We start from the raw sequence: 22,486 nt of genomic DNA, 5'->3' as shown, positions 1-22,486 counted from the left end.
GGGTGTTCACTCACATAACAAGCCTTTTTTGGGATTTCCACTATGCCCACACCAATGAACTGAGCAAAAGCCAGCACAGGAAAACATGGTCTCACAAGTCACAACCATCCAGCACCCAGAATAGGCACCAGGACTAACCTGAAAGGAAAGAAATGCTAACCTCCCAGCTCCAAAAGTGTAGGGCATTCCTCACTCCAAGAATCATACTCTCTCCCCTTCTCCTCTAAAGACAGGCGAGCACCTTCTATGCATCAGGCACTGGGCTAGAGACTTCATATATATATAGTGCCTATTTTTATCGTAATCATTCTATTTTCCAATTCTATAAGGTAGACATTTTCTGCATTTTACATTTGAGGAAACTGAGGTTCACAGAAATTAGGTAACATGATTATGGCGACCCAGTTTGTAAAGTAAGTGGTAGAATCAGGATTAGAAGTTTTCACCAAGGCCAACATTTATCTTATTGCTCCTTCCTTGAAAGCAAACAGGTCTCCCAGCTGGAAATGAACTGATGAAAGTAAGGTTGGCTCTTGTTAGATCACATGCCACAGGTGACAAAATTCAGAAACTGTGGGGATATCTCTTCCCTCAAACCCTCCCATTCTCCAACTTCTCCCCCAGACTCCTCAACTTAAACACTTAGCCCTGGACCCCGTTGGAATGAGGTAAGTGTCAACAACAGAGGTTACTATGAGTGGACTGAAATCAGACAAAACAATGACTAAGAGCCCACAGATTATGAGAGCTAAAGAAAACTTCAGTGATCATCTGGAACAGCCAGGGAAACTGAGGCCCAGAGAAAAGGCCACTTGTCAATGTCATATACAGTAGTATGTGGCAGAGGCAGGGCAGGAAGCCAGAGTGGTCCCTTTGCTCCACATCATCACCTGAAACATGCCTTTCCCGCAAAGCACCGGTCACAAGCATTCAGATTCTGCAAAGATGTTTCCTTAATGGGCTATATTTTTCATGGGTGAATGAGCTTAAGATCAGCAAGAGGGAAAAGAGCAAGGGGCTGAATTTCCAGTTTCGAGGGAGGCAACAGCCTTGGTGAAAGCAAATGCAGGATTCTTGATTCCTTGGCCAGAGTTTACCCCACTTTTATGCAGCATCAGAGCAGATTCTGGGGCCAGCCTGACTGGGTTTGAATCCTGGCTCCGCCACTTACTAGCTGTGTGACATTGGGCAAGTTAACCTCTATGCATCTCGGTTTCCTCAACTCTAAATTGGGAATGTTATCTACTTCAGAGGGCTGTCATGAGGACTAACGAGTATGTGAAAAGCAACCATAGAATGGTTGGGAACATGGAGGTACTGTAGATGTGGCTGCAAAATAATACAATACAATACAATACAATGCAACACAATACAATACACAACCTCCTCCCCGCCTGCACTTGCCATGGCTGTACCAAAGTCCTGTGATGGAATTTAGCATATGAAACCAATAGCAAGCCCTGCTTCTCCAAAACAGAGATGAGTATCACACTGTGACTTTGCCCCTACATCCTAGCCTCTCTACTAGAGCAGGGGACACCTAGGAACACCTTATTATCTCCATCCAGGAGGCAGCCAGTTAAAGAACCCATAAAGTCTCAGCTGGGAGATGGTCTGAAAGTGGGAAAGGTTTAGTGGAATGTACACTCCTAGATCACTGGGCTGCCAGAGGAGAGATGATATCGGGCAGGCCTGGAGATGACAGGAGAATGCCGTTTTCCTCTGAATGCGCAGAAGGGAAGAGCTGCCCAGATACAGACACACTCACGACCCTGGAGGGAAAGCAGGGTATACAAGGTAAATTTTCCCTTCGTGCTTGGCTGACGGAGAACTAAAGCAGTGAAGAAACTGGATGGGTTGCTGGAGAAGTCCAGGAAGTTTGCCTCAGGGCTGGGAGAAGGCTGAGGTCTCTGACTGTGATCATCCCAAGTCAATGAGGTCAAACAACTCTCCACCCGGAGACCGTTCATCATGGCATCCAGGACAGCTACGTTGCTTCAGCAAGGACTTCACAAATGTGGTTTATTCCTCACCTGGCTCAGGCAATGACTAACAAAAGTTGAAAAAAAGAAAAGTCATTTGGGCTGTGGATGTGAGGTGATTCTCTAAAGGGGCTTAATCTGGCGATCACCACATAGCTAAGAAGGACCCCGTAAGCAGATATTTAATGCACCAGAGAAAAGGACAGGACAAGGGCCAAGGGTGGGAACTGAGGTTCTGCCATGCCCTCCCCTTCTTCCTCATATTTCACACAAGAAAGGGTCTTAGAAAGAAGTATCAAAGTCTGTGTTCCACACATTACAAAATATGGAGGACTCAGGATTTAGAGAGGAAGCCCAAATCCAGTCAAAGAATTAGTAAATCATACCTGTAAGGAAAGGCTGTAGAGGTGGGATTGCAAAATAAACTTTATTCAACATTTTTTACGTGCCAGGCATTGTACTAGGCACATTTCGTATTCTTTTACTTTGAGATAAAAAGACAGAAAAATGACTTTATAAAGACCTTCTCAACTATAATCAGGGTCTTATCTCAACAGGAATCATTGGCTACTCCTATGGGCCCAGCCTATTCTATGTGAGAAACAAGGGCCCTCCCTGTCCACAAGGAGCTGATATTCTAGTTGTAGAAAAGAGCTGTTGAGACAAAACAATTAGTATAAAGGGTAGTATTCGATATTTATGTGTGTCAGTGATGGTATAATAAAGTGCTAAATTATGTGAGAAAAAATCATTTGGGAAACAGCTTCATACAGAGTGATCTCTTTGTTGTGCTATAATGAAGGGGAAGAAAAAGCAATATTTTTTATATTTAAATTAAATTTATTTATTTTAATTTCAACTTTTATTTTTGATTCAGGGGGTACCTGTGCAGGTTTTTTACCTGGGTATATTGCATGATGCTAAGGTTTGGAATACAGCTGATCCTGTCACCCAGGTAGTGGGCAGGTAGTACCTGGTAGTTTTTCAACTTTTGCCTCTCTCCTTCCCTCCTCCTTCTATACAATAGACACTATTACTCCCTAGTGTCTATTGTTGCCGTCTTTATGTCCATGAGTACCCAATGTTTAACTCCCACTTAGAAGTCAGAACATGGGGTATTTGGTTTTCTGTTCCTGTGTTAATTTGCTTAGGACAATGGCCTCCAGCCGCATCCATGTTGCTACAATAGACATGATTTTGTTCTTTTTAATGACTGTGAGGAACATTTATTGAAGGCCTTCTGTGTACCAGGTATTTTCACCTCACAACACTGTAAGATAGACAGTATGTTATTATTTCCATTTCATGGAAAAGAAAATTCAGACTCAGAGAAGTTAAGTAACTTTCCCAAGATCACTCAATAAGTACACAAAAGGTTCACCTGGTGCGAAAGATTAGGCAATTTCTCCCCATGGCTGTAGAAGAAATTCTCATGAAACCTATTGGCCTGGTAAGACAGGCGGGCACAGGGCCCTCCAGGTAGGAGCAAACAGACCTGCAGATAGCACAAGAAGAATGGACTCCAACCCTAGGAGAAGAGATTGTATTCAGTCCTGATTATGAAGGTGGTTCAGCACTGTCACTGATTTCCAGGAAGAAGCACCATCACTTTCTTTACAAGTCTTTTAAAACTGGCATACTGAAAATTGCTTCTTTTTTTTCTTCTCTCTAGTGGCAAGGGGGCAAATGAGGAGACCTTCCAATGTCTTCTCTACCCAGTGAATCTCTGACTCTACAAGTTTCCTTCCCAAGACACTGTGGTCCAGGGCTACCTCCCTTACAGCCTACATGACAACATGTGCAAATTATTTGTCAGCATCTAATTGCAAGAACGGTGAGTCCTCCGTGCCTCATTGGAGGCCATAAATGGGTAATTGGAGCCATGGTTAGTGGGCTGAGGTCACACTTTTCTGCTGGTTAAGATGCAGACACCACAGGCATAAGCCGTCCCCTTTAAGACTTTTACTGGCTAAAAAGGGCAAGAACACTCTGTTCCAAGAAGCAGAAAGCAAAAGAAACACAGACTTCCTTGCTCCTGGTGTTTTGATCTATGAGCCTACTCTCATCATATCTCAAGTTTTAATCCCAAAGACAAGATCAAGATCATGTCTATACTTCTTAGGCTTAAGGCAAATGGAATCTCTGGGATCCCAGGCTTAAGAACTCTTGTGGTGGGCTTGGAACAATAGCCTCCATGGACAGGAGAAGAGGAGAGGGAATCCACTACCAGCCATGCCTAATTCTCTCCCACTGAAGTCAGGGCATGAAGGCAACAGCTGGGTGCAGCTTCACTTGAGCTCTGAGAGTCCCGAGACTGGGGATTTTAACCTTTCTTTCTTTCTTTTTTTTTTTTTTTCGAGACAGAGTCTTGCTTTCTCGCCCAGGCTGGAGTGCAATGGCATGATCTTGGCTCACTGCAACCTCTGCCTCCCAGGTTCAAGCGATTCTCCTGCCTCAACCTCCTGAGTAGCTGGGATTACAGGCACCTGCCACCACGCCCAGCTGCATTTTGTATTTTTAGTAGAGGTAGGGTTTCACCATGTTGGCCAGGCTTGTCTCGAACTCCTGACCTCATGATCCACAGGTGTGAGCCACCACTCATGGCCTGGGGATTTTATTCTACAGCAAAAAATTAGACCTTGGCCTGGGAGATCTTGGGATGGCATTTGCTCTCTAGATCCAGAGGGAAATCTCTGAAAGCAAGAAGACTGAGAGCCTCACATTTTGGTCTGATTATAAGCAAGGTCTAGAGTTTGTAGTGCACCCCTGGGACACCTTCCTTCCTCTTCTAACAACTTATGCATCCTTGATCCACACTCCCTACTTACCTCACAAGACTAAAAAGGTCTTGCTTTTCTTTTATTTTGAAAGGTGTTTCAGTCATGTTCAAGATGTAGTATTAGGTGGTCTATTGAAAAAAAAAAAAGTCGTAAAACACAAGATCAAGAAACTTTCTGCCAAATATGCTGTTAACTCAGATACCCTCAGACAAATCACTCTGAAATAGAGGTATTTCCTTGTGTGTAAAAGTGAGGTACAATACCCTGTACCTGTCTTGATGATTTAGCCATTGATGTTCAAAGCCTAATTCAATAATGATACGGTTAGGCTTTGTGTCCCTACCCAAATCTCATCTTGAATTATAATCCCCATAATCCCCATGTGTCAAGGGAGAGACCAGGTGGAGATAATTGAATCATCAGGGCAGTTTTCCCCATGCTGTTCTCGTGATAGTGAGTGAGTTCTCATGAGACCTGATGGTTTTATAAGGGGCTCTTCCCCGTTTGCTCAGCACTTCTCCTTCTTGCCACTGTGCAAAGAAGGTGCTTTGCTTCCCTTCACATTCCGCCATGATTGTAAGTTCCTGAGGCCTCCCCAGCCGTGTTGAACTGTGAGTCAATTAAAACTCTTTCCTTTATAAATTACTCAGTCTCAGGCAGTTCTCTACGGCAGTATGAAAACGTACTAATACAAATAACAAAGGTTTTACATTTCCTCCCAAATTAGTGTCTAGAGTCAACGTTAGCTCCTAGGGTCAAGCTATTATACAGGATTACAGGCATTTAGGAGATTACAACTTTTCCCTGGTTTTTCAAAGATTAGTTGCACGTTCACTTGGCTGAATACACAAGGTAGAATGGACAGGACTTGAGGCAAATAACCTTATGGTTAAGAGTACTCAGGTTCAGATTTTGGCTCCATCACTTGGCAGCAATGTGACCCTCTATTTCTATATCCTTCTTGCTTTTAAAATGAGTATAACAATAGTAGTTTTTGGTTGGCTATGAAGATCGAGTGAGATATCTGTCACATTTGGCATGTAGTGAGTGCTAAATATTCTCTATCATATATATTATATATAATATACAATATATGCCTCTCTATATATACATACATAGCTAGATATACAGAGAGAGAGAGATATATAGATACAATGAATCATGCCATTTATGCTGAAGATAAAAATTAAATTATAAATGGGAGAGTACTCTGAAAGGAGGTAAGACTTTACAATGGAAACATGGGTTCTGATGATTATAGCTCTAACTATTGTGCCCACCTTCATTGCCTCCTTTGAGCAAGGCCACCAGATACAGCCAAGCAGTTTGGGCGCTGCACACATCCAAAGGCACCATTCACATATAACCTTCCCTTTGTACCTGAGAGCACATGGCATCTACTCTTCAGGTAAGCCTGTGCTTCCCTCACAGTTGTTCCTCCCAGAGTCTGAGGAACAGCACCTGCTCTATAGAGCCATTCACTCATTAGTCCTTAATTCAGTGAAGGTGTACTGAGAACATACTCTGTGCAAGGACTGGGCATACAAAGATAAATGAAACACAATTTCTGCCCTGAAGCTTCCGGTGGCTGGGGAGAGAGTCCTGTGCACCAAGAAGTAGAATGCAATGTAATGAGTGCTAAAGTGCATCTATGTACAAAAGATTAGAGGATTGCCAGCTTTCTTTCTGTGTGGCAGTGGTCATGGACAGGGGTAGTGTGGGAATTCACAGAAGCAAAAATGAGACAAGTCTAACTCTCTTAAAAAAAAAAGTTCTCATAAACACCATTTTTAAAAGTCCAGAAAAAGTCAATGGGGTACAGTCTCTTCAGAGAAATCCAGTGGGGATCTTTTGTTGTGGCAGGAAGGGACTCTACTAAGAACCTCTAGCAGAGGCACCTCTGGTAGAAGGAAGGTGCAAAAATAGCTCCCCTAATACCAGCCCAGACCAGAAGAAAGGACAGGGATTTATCACTCATACAGTAAATTTGAAATGTAGATTCTTACCTAACATGAACATTCCCTTCTCAGGGGATAGACCAAATTCCCTTCTCGGGGGATAGACCAAAGCCCGCCAGCTTTAGACAGATGCCTTCTCTTTGCATCTTCATAGCCTCTTTGAGAGAGGTGAACTTGGAGTCAAGAGATCTGACATGGAATTTTAACCTTGTCCATTTGTTGTTTTGTGATCTCAGGCAAGTCAATAAGCCTCAACTTTGTCATCATAATAAGAATTAAGAATGGTCATAATAAGATGATCTTCACAAATTTGTTCTTTGGACACCAAACACCTTAGTTATTGTCATATGCTCTGGGATAGAGACGAGATCTTAGGAAGGAAGCAGAGGCAGCACAGAAGTCCCTCCATTCACAAACAGGGTCTGCCCACCATCCTTTAAGGAGCCTCTGCAGCTTGTTAATAAAGGAGATCTTGCCCTGAGAGCATTATGCTCCTGAGCTGGCCAGCTCAGCCCTCCCCTGGCTCCAGCGCCTTCATTTGTAAAGAAGGAATTCTGAGGCTATCAAAAAGGAAGTCAAATTGTTTTCGGAAAACAATAGCAAAGTAACTACAAGTCATTAGCTTCCTCTTTGGGGCCTGAAGTCAGGCTTGCCTGGGTAGCTGAAAGGACCGGTAGCACTGTTTACTTAAAGACCTCTGGACAGGACCTGTAAATTAATTCCTGTGCATGACTTTCTGGAATGAGAGGAGGTGAGTCATGGAAGTGGCAGGATGCCTAAGAGTAGAGATTTCTGTTTCTTAGGACACAGCTAAATCTCTGATGCTGGCCTTGCCTTTTCTGGTCCTCTGGGTGAAAGTTTCATTTGGATATGTACGTGCACCTAACAGACACCTGCTGTCTGAGATGGCTCTTAATGAGTTTTTTTCCTAAAGCAAAAACAATAACAAAAAAATCTGTTTCCTGTGGGTCTCCTGAACGCCTCGAGGAAGCCAAATGCTTCTGAGACAGGTGCTGTAGAAATTGCCTTTTGAACAGGAATTTCCTCAGTGACAGGAGCAGACCAAAGCTGGCAATTGTGAAATTCATGACTCCTTAGAGGACTGTCTCAGTGTCATACAGATATCAAGGAATCACAGATACCAGAACACTGGAGGTTGAAGAGAAACTGAAGGTCAAGTGGGCCAGATGAGAACATTGAAGCCCAGATTAGGCAAGCAATTTATCTAAGGTCAGGAGCAGAAGCCAGATCTCCCGAAGAATCAGGAAACCTGGGGACTTCCCTGAGGGTAGAATGAGCCATTTATTGATCATAGATATTCCTATGATGCTGTTAGAGCACTTAGTTGAAAGTCCCTGGAGCTTAAATTACTAAAATCTAGAGAAAAGGCATGGTTTCTTGACCCCTCTAGATCCTGGAACAACTTGTATCCAAGAGCTACAGATGATTCTACACCCTAAAGTTTTCTGAGAGGAGATGCAAAACTTCTACTTGAGCTGTTTTTAAACATCTTTGGTAAAATCATGAGGACCTGTTGAGCTTAATGATTTGAAATTTAGTCCAAAGATTATCAGTATTACCTGCCTGGACCCCTAGAAGATTTTTGGTGGGCTTCGTGGAGCATAGAAACCCCTGTGTTCATTTCAAAGCTTTGGGGGAAGAGGGACCACAGTCTTGATCTATTCATAAAGCACTCTTGACCCAAAAAAGATTAAAGGTCACTGTTCTAGGTATAGGAGGTCAAAAAAGGTTATTTCACATCAACCTCCAAAGTAATTGAAACAACCACCAAAAGGCCAATATGTTCTATCCCTTCCCCAACCTAGAAGCCTCTTATCGAACAGGTTGAAATCTGTTCCATAGGCATAAGGCCAGTTCTCAGTTCAGAGTCTTCACCTGTCAAATATAAAAAGGTTTTCTGAGATAAGCATGCTTATTCCTTCCTTTCATAACTTTCTGAAACTCAAACAGCTAGCCAAGACTGGCACCTCTCATCATGCCTAGTCCAGTATTCTTTCTGCCACCTCCGATGGTTTTTAAGGATTTATTAAGCACCATTTCTAGATGGTCCTGAAATGGTCCCAAATGCTAGAGGAGCTATAGGATTACAGAAACTGTCCCTGAACTCAATACATTTGTAAATGTGGTAGGTAAATGAGTGCATGCCCCTGAAACAAAGAATTATTTCCTTAATGCCTTTCCCAACAGTGTGGACAAGGGAAGTGAGACTGGAGGAGTGCTGGGAGAGACATGAACCCTGGCATAACTGCCCCATCCCTGGACAACTCCAGCCAGCTTGACAATCAATGAGCAGTAATATTCAGTAACTAGGTGCCAATTTCTAAGACCGCTCCAATCTTGAAACCCCTTTGACTGTGTGCTGGGTTAACAAATAAAGCATAAGCCAAAAGACTTGTTCACCAGTTTGTAATCTACTACAAAATAATAGAGATTTTTCAAATAATTAGTGAATAAAGGGGAGGGGGCAAGTAAGCAGATTTCCAAACTGAAAATAGTTGCATCCTAAAAGCTTCAATGTAAATTGGTGGTGTGGAATTTGGAGCATGTTTTCCCATAGAAATAATGTTATAAAGGGTAGTTAGCTTCCCAGGCTAGCCCATAAAAGCTTATTTCAGGCATAATGTTGCTCAAATATGGTGTTGAGAGTACTAGAGAAGCTAACAACCTAGTTAACATGGTCTCTGGATGGGAGAGAATGATCACCTAACTTTATTAATGCAAGGACTGACCCACTCAGCATTGTCCCTTTCATAAACTAATATCTGAGACCAACCACAGACAGAAAGCTTTATACTTTTCAAACTGTTCCAGTCTTTTCCTAATTAGAAAAAGTAGTAGTGTATTATTGTAAAAATGTAGGTAATATAGAAGAGTCTAAACATGAGATAAAATCACATATAAGTACTATTAAAATACTGATCGCTTTCTACCACATTTTTATACTTATAAATTTTTTTTAAAAATTGGAATTGTATTATGAACACTTTTTGGTAATCTGCTTTTTTTCACTTAATGATATGTCAGAGATGTTTTCTATGTCAATAGAAATACATCTTCTTCACCTTTTTAATGATTATCAGGAGTGTAGTCAAAGAGAATGGCACCCAAAGGCAATGTAATGTGTTTGTATCTTTTCTTTCCATAAGGATGTTACCACTGCACTAGAATTATCGAAGACTAGCATCTGTGCAGTACTCTTTAGACTAATGTCAGGGTATATATATCACCTCCACCCTTTGCTAAGTCCCTGGGTTACACAGTTTCCTACTCTTGGATTTACCAAAATTCATTTAATGCCCTATTATTGAGCACTTCAATTTTGGGTGACTATAAATATCACCATATTGAATGTAAGTGGTGCCCTTTTAATTTCTAAGACAAAGCAACTTGCTGTTAACCCATTTCTTTCTCTGCCCCAAATAAGTTACTCCATGTAATTCTAAGCTGTCCTTTCAAAGCCTTGCAAACAGCTCATGGGAAAAAGCAGAATTTCTGAACAAAACAATTCAAAACAAAACAAAAAATACTAGCTTCCTCCATTCAACCAACCCCTTCTCCACCATACACATAAGACACAAAAGGAAGTGTGCTGAGCAAGTGGTGAAACACTAGGGCAGATAAGAACAATCTTGACAGGTTCAGAGAAAACCCCTCACGAATCTTGGGAGAAGATTTCTATGGGTAAATGGGGTAAAGGTTCAAATCCTGAAGGGCTAAACCAAACTTTGCAAAAGCTTACCACCACCATGAGCCTGCTACCCCAGAACAGCCAGCTGTGCCTCATGCCTCCAATCCTGCTCTGGTTTCTGTGAACTCACACACAACCCTGGGATTGAAGTACCAGCTCTGCCTGTGGTGAGAAGGACGTGTGTAACTGACAAAAGCTGATGAGGCAGAGAGGGACCAGGGAAATGCAGGAATCAGGTCTCAGGTCCTATCTCTAACACTTAAAGAACTGAGTGCCCTTGGGTTAAGCTACATCAACTGTGCCTTCTACTTTTAAATTTTAATATCTCTATGATTCTAAGTAATTGGTTATCTCCATACCAAGCCAAAGCTTGGAAGAAATTGAAGTTTGTCTTAAGTGCCCAACTATATTTACACTTGTAGCTCCTCCCTTTCTTTACCCATACAGCACTCTGGGGAGCACGAGAGATGTTCTTAGGCCATTTTTTATTCCAGATGGTGCTGCAGTATTGAAAACTTAAGGGTATTCCAAATAAGGAAAATACAAATGAGCAACACTTGGAGGTGTGTTTCAATTAGGATGCTACCAGCCATCAGTAACAGAAAACCCAGCTGGAGTCAACCACACTGACCACTACACTGTGGGAATGCATAGAGGGTGTCAAAGTTAATGGATGGCCCACTTATAGCTGATCCATTTATTTATTCATTTATTCACCCATCCACTGATTTTAAAAACCCACTGAGTTTGGGACTGTGCTAGGAACTAGACATACTAGTGATTCAGACATGGCATTTGAATTAAGAAATCAAAACCTAGGGGTTTTATAAATATCAATGCTCCCTGACCCCTCTGAGAGCTGAGTAATGTCACCAACTTAGAATCCCACAAGACTAGCTGGAGACCTAGTTGGAATAAAAATGCTGCCTTGTTTTAGACCATCAAGTCTATGATAATACTGCGATTTCCAAGAACCTATCTGGATTGAGGGAGCTGAGCAATGCATGCTGACATGGCCTGTAAAAGGGATTGAGGTGGAGCTCTGATCTCAGGAAAGTATAGAATGGAAACCAGAAACTAGGAACCATGGACATTTGCATCTATTCGCCCCCCGTACAAGGGGGTGTAGGGAGTTCCCATTTACCTCCAGGTCTGGTTTATGAACTGTGGGTCTGCAAGCAGCCTAATCATGACGGTTGATGCTCCAGTGGACCTGAATAGGCAGGGACCATGACAGGTGGCTGCAAACAGATAATAGAGAGCTAACAGAGAATGCCAGGCAGTGGTCTAAGTGCTTAGCAGAGTTTGCTCATTTAACCCTTACAAAACTCTTGGAGATAAGAATTAGTATCCATATTTAACATAGGTAAAAAATCAAGAACAGAAACCTTATCCAAGCTGGTCAGTGGTAGATCTGGGATTTGAATCCAGGCAGTCTAGTTTCAACGTCTGTGCACTTAACCACAAAATAAATTATATGACTATGTGAGAAGTGCTACAATAGAGCTACGATCAGAATGCTGTGGGAACTGAGAAAGGAATGAAAGTGCCAGGAAAGGCTCTGCATAGGAGACAACATTTGTGATATGTCTTGAAAAATAAGTAGAAGCTTCAGACAGAGAACCGGAAGTGGGAGAAGTACATCCCAGGCACCATGGGACAGATGGGCAATGGCATTTTGGAAGACTACAGAGTAGTTCTTTTGCAGGGCAGGTGAGCCCCAAATCTGGGGCCTTAGCTCAAGATTTGGTTTTGCTGAAGAAAGAATTCAAGAGTGAGCCAGTGGTAGAAGAAAATAGCTTTATGGAGGTGGCAGTGTTACAGCTCTGTGACGGCTCCTGCAGAACGTGGCTACCCCACAGGCAGTGTGCTGACAGCAGCGGCTCAGGGCAGTTCTACAGTCATATTTACACTCACTTTTAATTACATACAAATTAAGGGGCAGGTTATTTAAAAGATTTTTAGAAAGGGGGTGATAACTTCTGGGTCATTGCCCTGGAAAGGGGCAGTAACTTCTGGGTGTCGCCATGGCAATGGTAAACTATTAAGGCACTGGTGGACATGTCTTATGGAGCAGTGCTTCCCATGCCTCTTCCCTGTTTTAGCCAGTCTTTGATCTGGTCCAGAGTCAAATTCTGCCTCCTAACTCAATTCTACACAGCGGGACCAAAAAGGATGCGGGAATTTGGTTTGCAAAGAATCCCGAGTTTGGGGCCAGATTGTTAAGAACTTTGTAAACCACATTAATTTGTTCTGCAGGCAGCAGGGAGCCAAGTAAGGGGAAGAGTCAGAATCCTCCTCCAATTTTCAGGGATTCCCAGGATGGTTCCTCAGTATGCGTGTCCTGGATCACACCCAGTGCTAAGTAAAATCATTTCTCTGGCCACTTGTTTCTTGCTTTTAGTCTCTTCAGCATTGCAGGTAGAGCCCAGGGCTGGGTAACTTTACTCCTACTGACTTGGAAAGTGAAGGATGCATAGTTGCTCAAAGGCAGAGCATGGCAGGGCACTCTACCAGTGTTCCACCTCAGAATCTTGGACCATTCTTTCACCTGGGAGCCCTGAATTCAAGAAAATCCAAATGGAGACCAGCAAAAAAAGGGAATGCTGTTTTATGGAGATTTTTAAACCAAGGCTGAGGGGCCATTTTCAAGGGATGCTGACTCAGTAAAGGTTCTTTGGCAGCAAGCATCAGAAAACAACTGTAACTACTTTAAGCTGAAAAAGAAAAGGAAGAGGAAGAAGTGAAGAGAAGGATGAGGAGGACAGGAACAAAAAGGGGAAGAAAGCTGAAGAGATTTCCTTAAAGTCTCTGCAAGAATCTGTAAGAATAAGCCCCCCAGTTAGAAGCTCCCTTGGGCTTCAAAAACAGAATGAATAGATATAACTTGACTCTCCCTAAGACATGATTCTTCCAATTTATCAGTCTATTATCTTTCTCTCCAGGACACACCTGCAGCCTTACAAAACAATGAGTCTTTCATTAAGCTGTGGCTCTTCATCCAAAAGTTCCCCTACTTATAAGCAGAAAGTCTATAGGTCCAAGGGCTCTCAGGGTACCTGCTTTTAGGTGTCTGTGATGACCGTTGAGAAGGGGGCCACTGGAGGCCCTGCGGCCTCAAGGGCAAACCGATATAGTCACAGGAATAATCAAACAGCAGCAGAAGCCTTCAGAACAAGCACATCACAAAAAACACTGAACTCAAATCAAATGGAAGTTGCATCACTTGGTGGCTGTGTGATTCTGGGCAAGTCCCTTAATGTCTCCAAGCCTTAATGTTCTCATGTATAAAAAGGGTGCCCCTTTTTGTAAAAAGGCTTTCTGACTGTGACAAATTCATTAAAATATTGAACAAATGTGTTCCAAACTGCAATGTGCCAGGCAAGTGATGTTATTATCAACCAGACTCTTGCTCTCCATGCAGTGAAGCCTCTTCCTATGAATGGAAATTATTCAGCCTTGTCACTGGCATGTCAACAACCAGACACAGCTTAGCGCAGAGTCATGCCATGGGTCTGGGGCAGGACAAGCCAAGTGCAGGAAATGTGTCTGGTCAGCTTCTGCACAACCCTGGATGGAATGGGCCAGGGGAAGGGGAAATGGTTTTCCCCCTGCATTCTGCCCGTATGCCTTCCTGTGCCATCCTCCGGACCCCAGACTCTACCCTTAGGCCTGGGCAGTGGGATAGGATCCAAGACTCTGGAAGGTCTAGGGCTGGGTGAATTGGGTAAACTTTAACACAAAGCCTTATAAAATGCTTGTTTTTATTTCACTTTTAGTAAACTAAAGAGGCAGGAAAGTTGAAGACAGGTTTGGATCTTTCCAAGAAGGGCTTGGCCTAACAGGGAAGAGGTCTCCAGATGGGTCAGGGGGAAGCAGGGCATATCGAGCCTGGAGGAAACAGGGACATGAATACAGCATCTTGGTTTTCAAAAAGTTGGCATGAAAAGGAAGATTTGACTTATTCTGGGCAGCTCAAAAGGATGGAACTGGGATCTGAGTGAGGACGGGGAGGAAGAGGGCTCACATTAACTTACTCTTATCAGGCACTGTTCTTTACAAATGTTATGACATGTAATCCTCACAACAATACCATGAAGTGGTTACTATTATTATCCTGTTTTACAGATGCAGAAACCAAGGCACAGAGCTTAAACAACGTGTCCAAGCCACATAGCAAGTAAACAATTGAGCCAGGCTCCAAATCCAAACGTTCTGGCATCAGAGTCCTATAAAGATTTTTTTGGCCTAATGTGAGGAAGTACTTTCTAAGAATAAGAGTTTACCAATTAAAAAGGGGATGCTGTTTTATGAAGATATTTAAACCAAGGCTGAGGGCCATTTTCAAGGGATGCTGACTTAGTAGAAGTTCTTTGGCAGCAAGCATCAGAAACCAAATGTAACGACTTTAAGCTAAAAAATAAAAAGAAGGAAGAGGAAGAAGAGAAGATGGGGTTGAGGGAGGAGGACAGGAAGAAAAAGGAGAAGAAAGGTGAAGAGGAAAGTGAGGAGGAGGAAGAGGCAAAAAAAAAAGGGGCATTTGTTGGAAGTGGGGTGCAGAAAAAATAAACAGCTGAAGATTCCAATTCAAGAAGGACCAGAAACAAGGACTGCCCTAGGATCCAGGGAGCAGGAACTGATTAACCGTTTCTTTAGGGCACAATTACCCAAATAAATCAGCTCTAATGGATTTCTGTCTTTTTGCCATTCTGCTTAAGATTCAAGTTCCAGGGAAAGAACATTCCCTTGGCCTAGCCTTGGGAAAGATCGACAATAAAAATCGCTAATATTTATGGTGTTTATTCTCTACCAGCCACTGTTCTAAGCACCACATCTGCATGTATTTTCTTCTCACAGACACCCTATGAGATATCTACTATTATAGTTAAGAAACTGAGACAGAGAATGTTAGCTGTCATTCAATGTGAAGCAGTGTGGTTGCCACCATGTTTGCTCTAATATCAAAATGGAAAGGATAGGCTCCCTAAGGCAAAATGTTGATGTTGATGAAGAAGGGAAATGGATGCTAAGAGATAAAACCCACAGATGCTCTCTCAGGGCTTGGTCTTGCTAGAGGGGAAAGAGAGGACTCCCGAGGTGTCTTCTGACCCAGGAATTCTACATTCTAGTTTCCATCCTAACCCTCTTGGTTATTGCAAGGAGAAGATGAAACAAAGCAAGGAGGCTGGGTGTGGTGGCTCACACCTGTAATCCCAGCATTTTGGGAGGCTGAGGCAGGAAGATTGCTTGAGTCCAGGAGTTCGAGATTAGCCTGGGCAACATGGTGAAACCCCATCTCTACCAAAAGTAAAATTAAAAAAAAATAGCTGAGCATGGTGGCATGTACCTGTGGTCCCAGCTACTCAGGAGGCTAAGGTGAAAGGATTGCTTGAGCCCCGGAGGTAGAGGTTGCAGTGAACCGAGATTGCACTAATGCACTCCAGCCTGGGCAAGAGTGAGACCCTGTCTCAAAAAGAAAAAAAGCAAGGAGCAAAAAGACAACAGAAATGATATAACAAAGGACTGGGTGCAACAGAAACATAGGAGAACAAATAGTTCCTGAACAGGATACAACCAAATGACAAAATTCTGAGAGAAAAAAAAATGCCTATACTTTCAAAGTATAACTTGAAAGACAACAAAGAAAAGATTCCAAGTCCTATAAAAGTTTGAGAATGAAATAAAATGAAGAAAAGCAGAGAGGCCAATTTCTCACAAATAGTGAAAACCTGATGTGAAACTCTACTACAAGAGGTTGCACCCCATCATGATTCAGGCTGCCAGAATTAAATCCTGCCTGCAGCACCTCCAGCTGTGTCACTTTGAAAGCGTTACATGACCTGTCTGTGCCTCGGTCTCGTCTGTAAGATTTTAATAATGACTAATTATTAAATTAACAATTTAATAGTTATTAATAATTGTTAATAGTGTCAGAGGAGTGTTGAAAGGGTAAAGTCTTAAGCACAGTGCCTGGCACATAGCAAGTGCTTACTAAACGTTAGCCACGCGGCCGCTGTATGTGAGCTCCTACAAACCCAACATGGTCTTGGGACAGGCCGACAGGTTGAGTGCCTGGAAGAAGCCCCTCTTGGGGAATCATAAGCAGAGACCCCAGAACAGCAGAGACCTGGTTTCTGCATGGGAGGTCAGGAAAGCGGCACCACCAACAGATGCGGGTCCTTAGCAGAGAGATGAGCAGGTGAGGAGAGGAAAAGCCTCCCAGGAGTCGAGAGTCTGGATAGTGGAATGCCAGAAATGAAGCTCTGGAAAAACATTCTACTTAAAATATAATTGTAAGAACTCCTCTTTGTAGGGCTCTCGGAGAAACCCTCTGAAATCTCCAAAGAGTTGGAGAACAGGGCCCTGGGTTTGCAATCAAGAGCTCTGTGTTCTGGCTTCTGCTGATGCTAGTAGGCTCTGGGTCCTTTCCGGGTCTCAGTTTCCTTGTCTGAAAAAGTGGGCATAATGGTATCTACCTCAAATCATTGAAGTGAAGATTAAATGAGGAATGTCTGTAAAATGCCTGGAACATAGGGGGTACTGAATAAATGATAACTTTCCTTACACTCTCACTTACTGTTACAAAACAACAATGCATAGAACAGGGTGTCACTGGAGTCAGAAGAATAAAGTAAGTGCATGCTTGTTGAATTCATCAACTTCCAGAGTGCCCCATGTGTTCTAGTGAATCCATATCTGATATAGTTTTGAATGTTTGGCCCCTCTAAATCTCATGTTGAAATGTAATTCCTAATGTCAGAGGTGGGACCTGGTTGGGAGGTGTTTAAATCATGGGGTTGAATCCCTCATGAATGGCTTGGTGCCATCCTTGTGGTAATGAGTGTGTTCTCACTTTATGAGTTCAAATGAGATCTGGCTCTTTAAAAGAGCCTGGAATGGGCCAGACACAGTGGCTCACACCTGTAATCCCAGCATTTTGGGAGGCCGAGGCAGGTGGATCACGAGGTCAGGAGTTTGAGACTAGCTGGACCAACATGGTGAAACCCCGTTCCTACTAAAAATACAAAAATTAGCCAGGCATGGTGGCACATGCCTGTAATCTCAGCTACTCAGGAGGCTGAGGCAGGAGAATTGCTTGAACCCAGGAGGCAGAGGTTGCAGTAAGCTGAGATCACGCCATTGCACTCCAGCCTAGGGGACAGAGTGAGACCCCATCTAAGAAAAAAAAAAGAGCCTGGAGCTTCCTCCTCTCTCTTTTGCTCTTTCTCTCTTGCCATGTAACACACAGGCTCCACTTTGCCTTCCACCATGGTTGTCAGTTGCCTGAGGCTCTCACCAGAAGTAGATGCCAGTGCTATGCTTCATGTCCAACCTGCAGAACTGTGAGCCAAATAAACCTCTTTTCTTTAGAAATTACCCAGCATCACATATTCCTTTATAGCAATGCAAACAGACTAACATAGTGTCCTTAGCCATTCTCACAATCTGGAATGATGTCTCCACTCCATTCCATCCTACCTTGATCTATTCCCTATCTAGCAAACATCTTTTATCTTTCAAGGCCAAGCTCAAATATCATGTCCTCAAGGAACTGAGGAACTTCCCCAGCATGTGACTTGTTCTTCAGTTTTGCAGTGGTTCCCCTGTACTTTGTGTTGTAATTAGTTCTTGTAGACAGAGAGAATGTCTGACTCACCTTGGTGTTAGTCTAGGCTGCATTGCACATTCCTTTGCAGCATTTTACTTTTATGGGGTTATGGGCAGCATCGTATCCCTGAATTCATATCTCCATCTGAATTAACACTTAGTCCCTCTATTTAGGCCTCAATCAATACTCCCCAAGAAAGAAGGAGGGGATTATCTAGTTTGGAAACCTGGGTACAAGGACTAAGCATGCAGGGCCGACTTACCCATGAAGCACAGTAGCTAGAGTCCACAATACTTTTAAAGGCCCACACACACACAAACATTCAATTTCTTTTGAAATCAGTAGAAAAAATAAACTTTTAGGTCAAACAAAATGTTTTCACATATAATATTAATTTATTTATCTTTATGCCAATGCACATATAATTTTTAATATTTTTCATGGAAGAATGAGCCCATGAAACCAACAGTGCCTATGACCCACAAAGGTCACACAGCTCTATGGGCATAAGTAGCTCATCCTTTTCTCCCCTTCCTCCTAGGGAGCTGCCTGCCTACAGGAAACAAGGAGCCTTTAGCCAGCTCCTTCAGGCTCAACATTTGACAGGGGCATGACCATGTCCAGCATTGCTGAGTAACTGGGAAGAGAAGCCCACTGTTGCTGCACACCCTATGCCAAGCCTTCAAACAGTCCCAGCAGTAATCAAGGTGATATACTAACTTTTTTCTGACTGGCTCCTGTGTCTATCTCTCTCATTTTTTCTAACTTAGGCAAAGAATGGGAAAGTCATTTATCAGGCCCCCCTGAAATCATATTGTTGATCCTCTAAATGACCTTATCAAGTACGCACAATCTTTATTTGACAGATGAAGACGCTGATGAACAGAAAGGTTAAAGAATTTACTCAAGGTCAGTCATCCAACAAATGAGTTTAGAACCCAAACTTTTGGACCCCAAGTTAAAGCTCCTTTCTCCAACTACCCTATAAAGTAGATGCTCAATAAACGTGTGTTGAACTGAATCAAAACAGTGAGAGAATATTGCCAGGCAGCATAAAGCTTGGATGAAATTTTTCAAAATTTTTGCTGGTGATTTTAAGCTTCAGATGAAGTCTTTGACATTTACCATTCTCTTAATAAACACTTTATTAAACTCCAAATCCACGTTTCTGCCTTGAAGGATCACCATCAGTTGGAATATATTTTTACGCTATCCTCTGCCATCTTTGAAGGAGGAACAGATTAGGGAAAAAATGCTTTATTTACCAGTGTACTTAGAATGAAAATATAATGTTTAACTTTCATGGAGACAGACTGAAATATGAATAGTCATGTAGTTTTTTGAAATTAAATTTCTATTCCAGGAGGCCAACACTCTACCGTCTCTGGCTTTCAAACTTCCACATTAAGACTTGGGAAGTAAAAATGCTTTGGGAATCTAACTGGATGAATGGACAAGTTTGTGCCAGTATTCTGGGGGGACTCTTTTTCCTCTCAAAATCCCAGTAGATCACTGATCACGTTTAGAATCTTCAAATATTTGCTAAAAGAAATGTTTTGGGGAGAAAACAATCTCCCACTCTTCTTGCCGAGATGGAATTCCAAGATTGTTGGGCAAGATGAAGTAAACGATTTTCAGGAGAATCGCTGTTTTCCACATTGAATTGACATGCATTTCTACCTCACCTGTTTCCTACACACCAACCCCAACTAATGTTAGGCTTTGAATCACTGAAACACCTGCTACACCTTAACAGCAAAGATTCAGACAAGATATTGAGTAAGCAAGTTTATGATTTTTTTTAAAGAGAATGATTTCTTAGTTAGACTTGTGTTCACAAAATATTCTAGCATGTGGTTTCACAAATACAGGTGAACCATCTGGCCAGCCTAGGTTAGCTCTCTGCTCCAGTGCTGTAAATCTTGCATTCTCTTTCACTCATGTTTCACACATGGAATTAACTCTTCTTTGTCCTCCTGTCCTATTATACAATAGAAGCTCCAAGTCTTATTCACAACTTTGAGTCTAGTGTGTGGCTGTATAGAACAGAGATTAAGAGCATGGGTTCAAGGATACGATGGACCTGGATTTGAATTCAACTGAGTAACTTTTTGTGTGACTTAAAGGTAGTCACACCACATTACTCAGTTTTCTCATCTGTAAATTGATAATAGCTCTTACCTCGTAGAACTATTGTGAAAATTAAATTCACTCACGTATGTAAAGCATTTAGCTTGCCCCGGCAGTAAATATTCACTACTATTATTGCATCAAGTGCTAAAAGAGTATTTCAAGTAGAATTTTTAAAATAAGAGTGAGCCTAGGCACAGGGATTGCATCAAACTGGCCTCATTAGGGAGAATTCTCCAGCCTGACTGGGTTCTGGGAGGTCCTCACCTGAGACCACAAAGGGCAAATGAGCAGATCATAAGCAGTCCTGGAGGCACCAGCTCTTAAGATGTTAGCCCTCATCTCCCCAGAGCAGTGGGAACTGAGTTACACTGAGACTCTGTTCCCAAGAAGAAAGTGATTCAGAGCAAAGGAGACAAGCTCCACTGTGGAGGAAGTGTGCCCAGGTCCCTCACCGGCCCCGGACATGCCGTCTGGGAGGCTATCAGCTCAGAGCCCACACCAGCTTCCTCTGCTATTGTTCAGCACTCACCATTCTTCTGATAACCCGGCTGTGGGAACCACTGCCCAGACGCCAGGCCAACACAGAGGCACGACTACAGCTGGGAAGAGTCTCTGCTTCACATGAGGACTGAGCTCTATAGGGGGTTGTGATGGAGAAGACTGAGACGGGGCAACCTAAGGCCCAAACGTGGCCCAGTGTGAAGCATATTGAAACACCCAATACCAATCTGGTGAATTGAATAGTTTCGCAAAACTAAGGAAAATTAACAGTCTCCACAAAAAAGTGTTTATCCAAGTGTTAAAGTACTTAATTGTTCTCAAAAAACCAAATTGTCCCTATTCTGAACATTTTCTGGACTTTCTCAATTGCAGTTAGTCTTCTGGAACATTGAAGAAGGCCTAGAACTCAATCAAGGAACAAAAATATCTAAGCATTGTATTTAAAACACATGTGTTAGAGGTTTATTACCTTAGGAGATTTTTAAATATTATTTTAAATATTAAATATATTTTTAAATATTATTAAATTAAATTTAGTTGTTGCATCAGACATTTTGCTTATTTTTCCCTTTAATAATTATATCTTTATACCACTATCTGAATTTGTGTCTTTACTCTTTTTCACCATGAAAAGGGCTTTTTCTTTTGATTACATAAATAATAGATACTCAGTGTAAAAAACAGTTCAACCATAACAAAAACATGAAGAAAGTTAAAAAATCACCTAAAATGCCACTACCCTGATATAATTTGCATTCAGCGACTGTATCTATGTAATCCACATACGTAGATCTATGTTCATATAGACATATAGACACATGTGACTTTTTATAGAAGCTGTGCATTTTAAAAATTATGAACGATTTTTTCAGTGCAGTGTTCTAGAAATTTCTGACACAAGGATCCATGAAATAGGTTGGTATCTGATCTGTATCTTAGATTTATCTACCTATATATAACTCGATATAGAGTATAATAAAATATCTATAAGTAGTTAGATATTTATATGGCCAGCTATATACAACTACCTAAATAGAGATCAGCATATACAATATGTGTATTTTTATTTGACATTCTAGTACGAATTCTTAAATTATCAACCAATCATTATGTGCATATGATAAATATGACACGTTTGTTTCTTCAAAAGTTTAATATATTATTTGTGATTTGTTATTCTGAAGGTTAACCTGGCATATGTCACAAGGCATGTGGTGGCTATGGCATCTGTCAGAACCTAAGATCAGGAGACCTTACGATGATCAGGTTCTAAACCCATGAGGGTGTTTGAAATTCAAAATCCTGAGACTGCCCACAGCTAAAAGTAAATCAGAACCCAAGACACACTCAATAAAATGTCAACTCTGAAAGGAACTTGGTGACCACCTGCTCCAAATCACTAATTTTAGAGATGATGACAGTGGGATCCAGTGAGGCGGATGATGTGTCTAGAGTCACAGAGCAATCGGTGGCTGAATGTACACTAAAATCTGCTTTCCCAAATCATCATGCCACCTCTTTCCATCAGATTTTGTTTCCTATTACATGCCACCTAAGCCAGAGCCATTTTCCCTTTTTCCAAATCACAATTGCTCAGAGACAACTGGCATCTGTCTAATTCAGACATTTTCAGAAATTGAGTCAAACGGGCCAGGTGCAGTGGCTCACGCCTGTAATCCCAGCACTTTGGAAGGCTGAGGTGGGCAGATCACAAGGTCAGGAGATTGAGACCGTCCTGGCTAACACGGTGAAACCCCATCTCTACTAAAAAGAAAATACAAAAAATTAGCTGAGCATGGTGGCGGGCTCCCCTA

At 42.2% G+C, this 22,486-nt stretch overlaps 1 protein-coding gene across 1 annotated transcript in view; it reads right to left on the bottom strand.

The window, feature by feature from the left end:
* Positions 1-22,486, bottom strand: part of LOC129015142 (neuroblastoma breakpoint family member 11-like) — a 2,260,169-nt gene that overhangs the window by 1,734,229 nt on the left and 503,454 nt on the right.

The sequence above is a fragment of the Pongo pygmaeus genome, chromosome 1 (genome assembly GCF_028885625.2).
Source record: "Pongo pygmaeus isolate AG05252 chromosome 1, NHGRI_mPonPyg2-v2.0_pri, whole genome shotgun sequence".
Lineage (NCBI taxonomy): Eukaryota > Metazoa > Chordata > Mammalia > Primates > Hominidae > Pongo > Pongo pygmaeus.
Note: the sequence above shows the minus strand (reverse complement) of the source record. Positions and strands in the feature narration are given on the sequence as shown.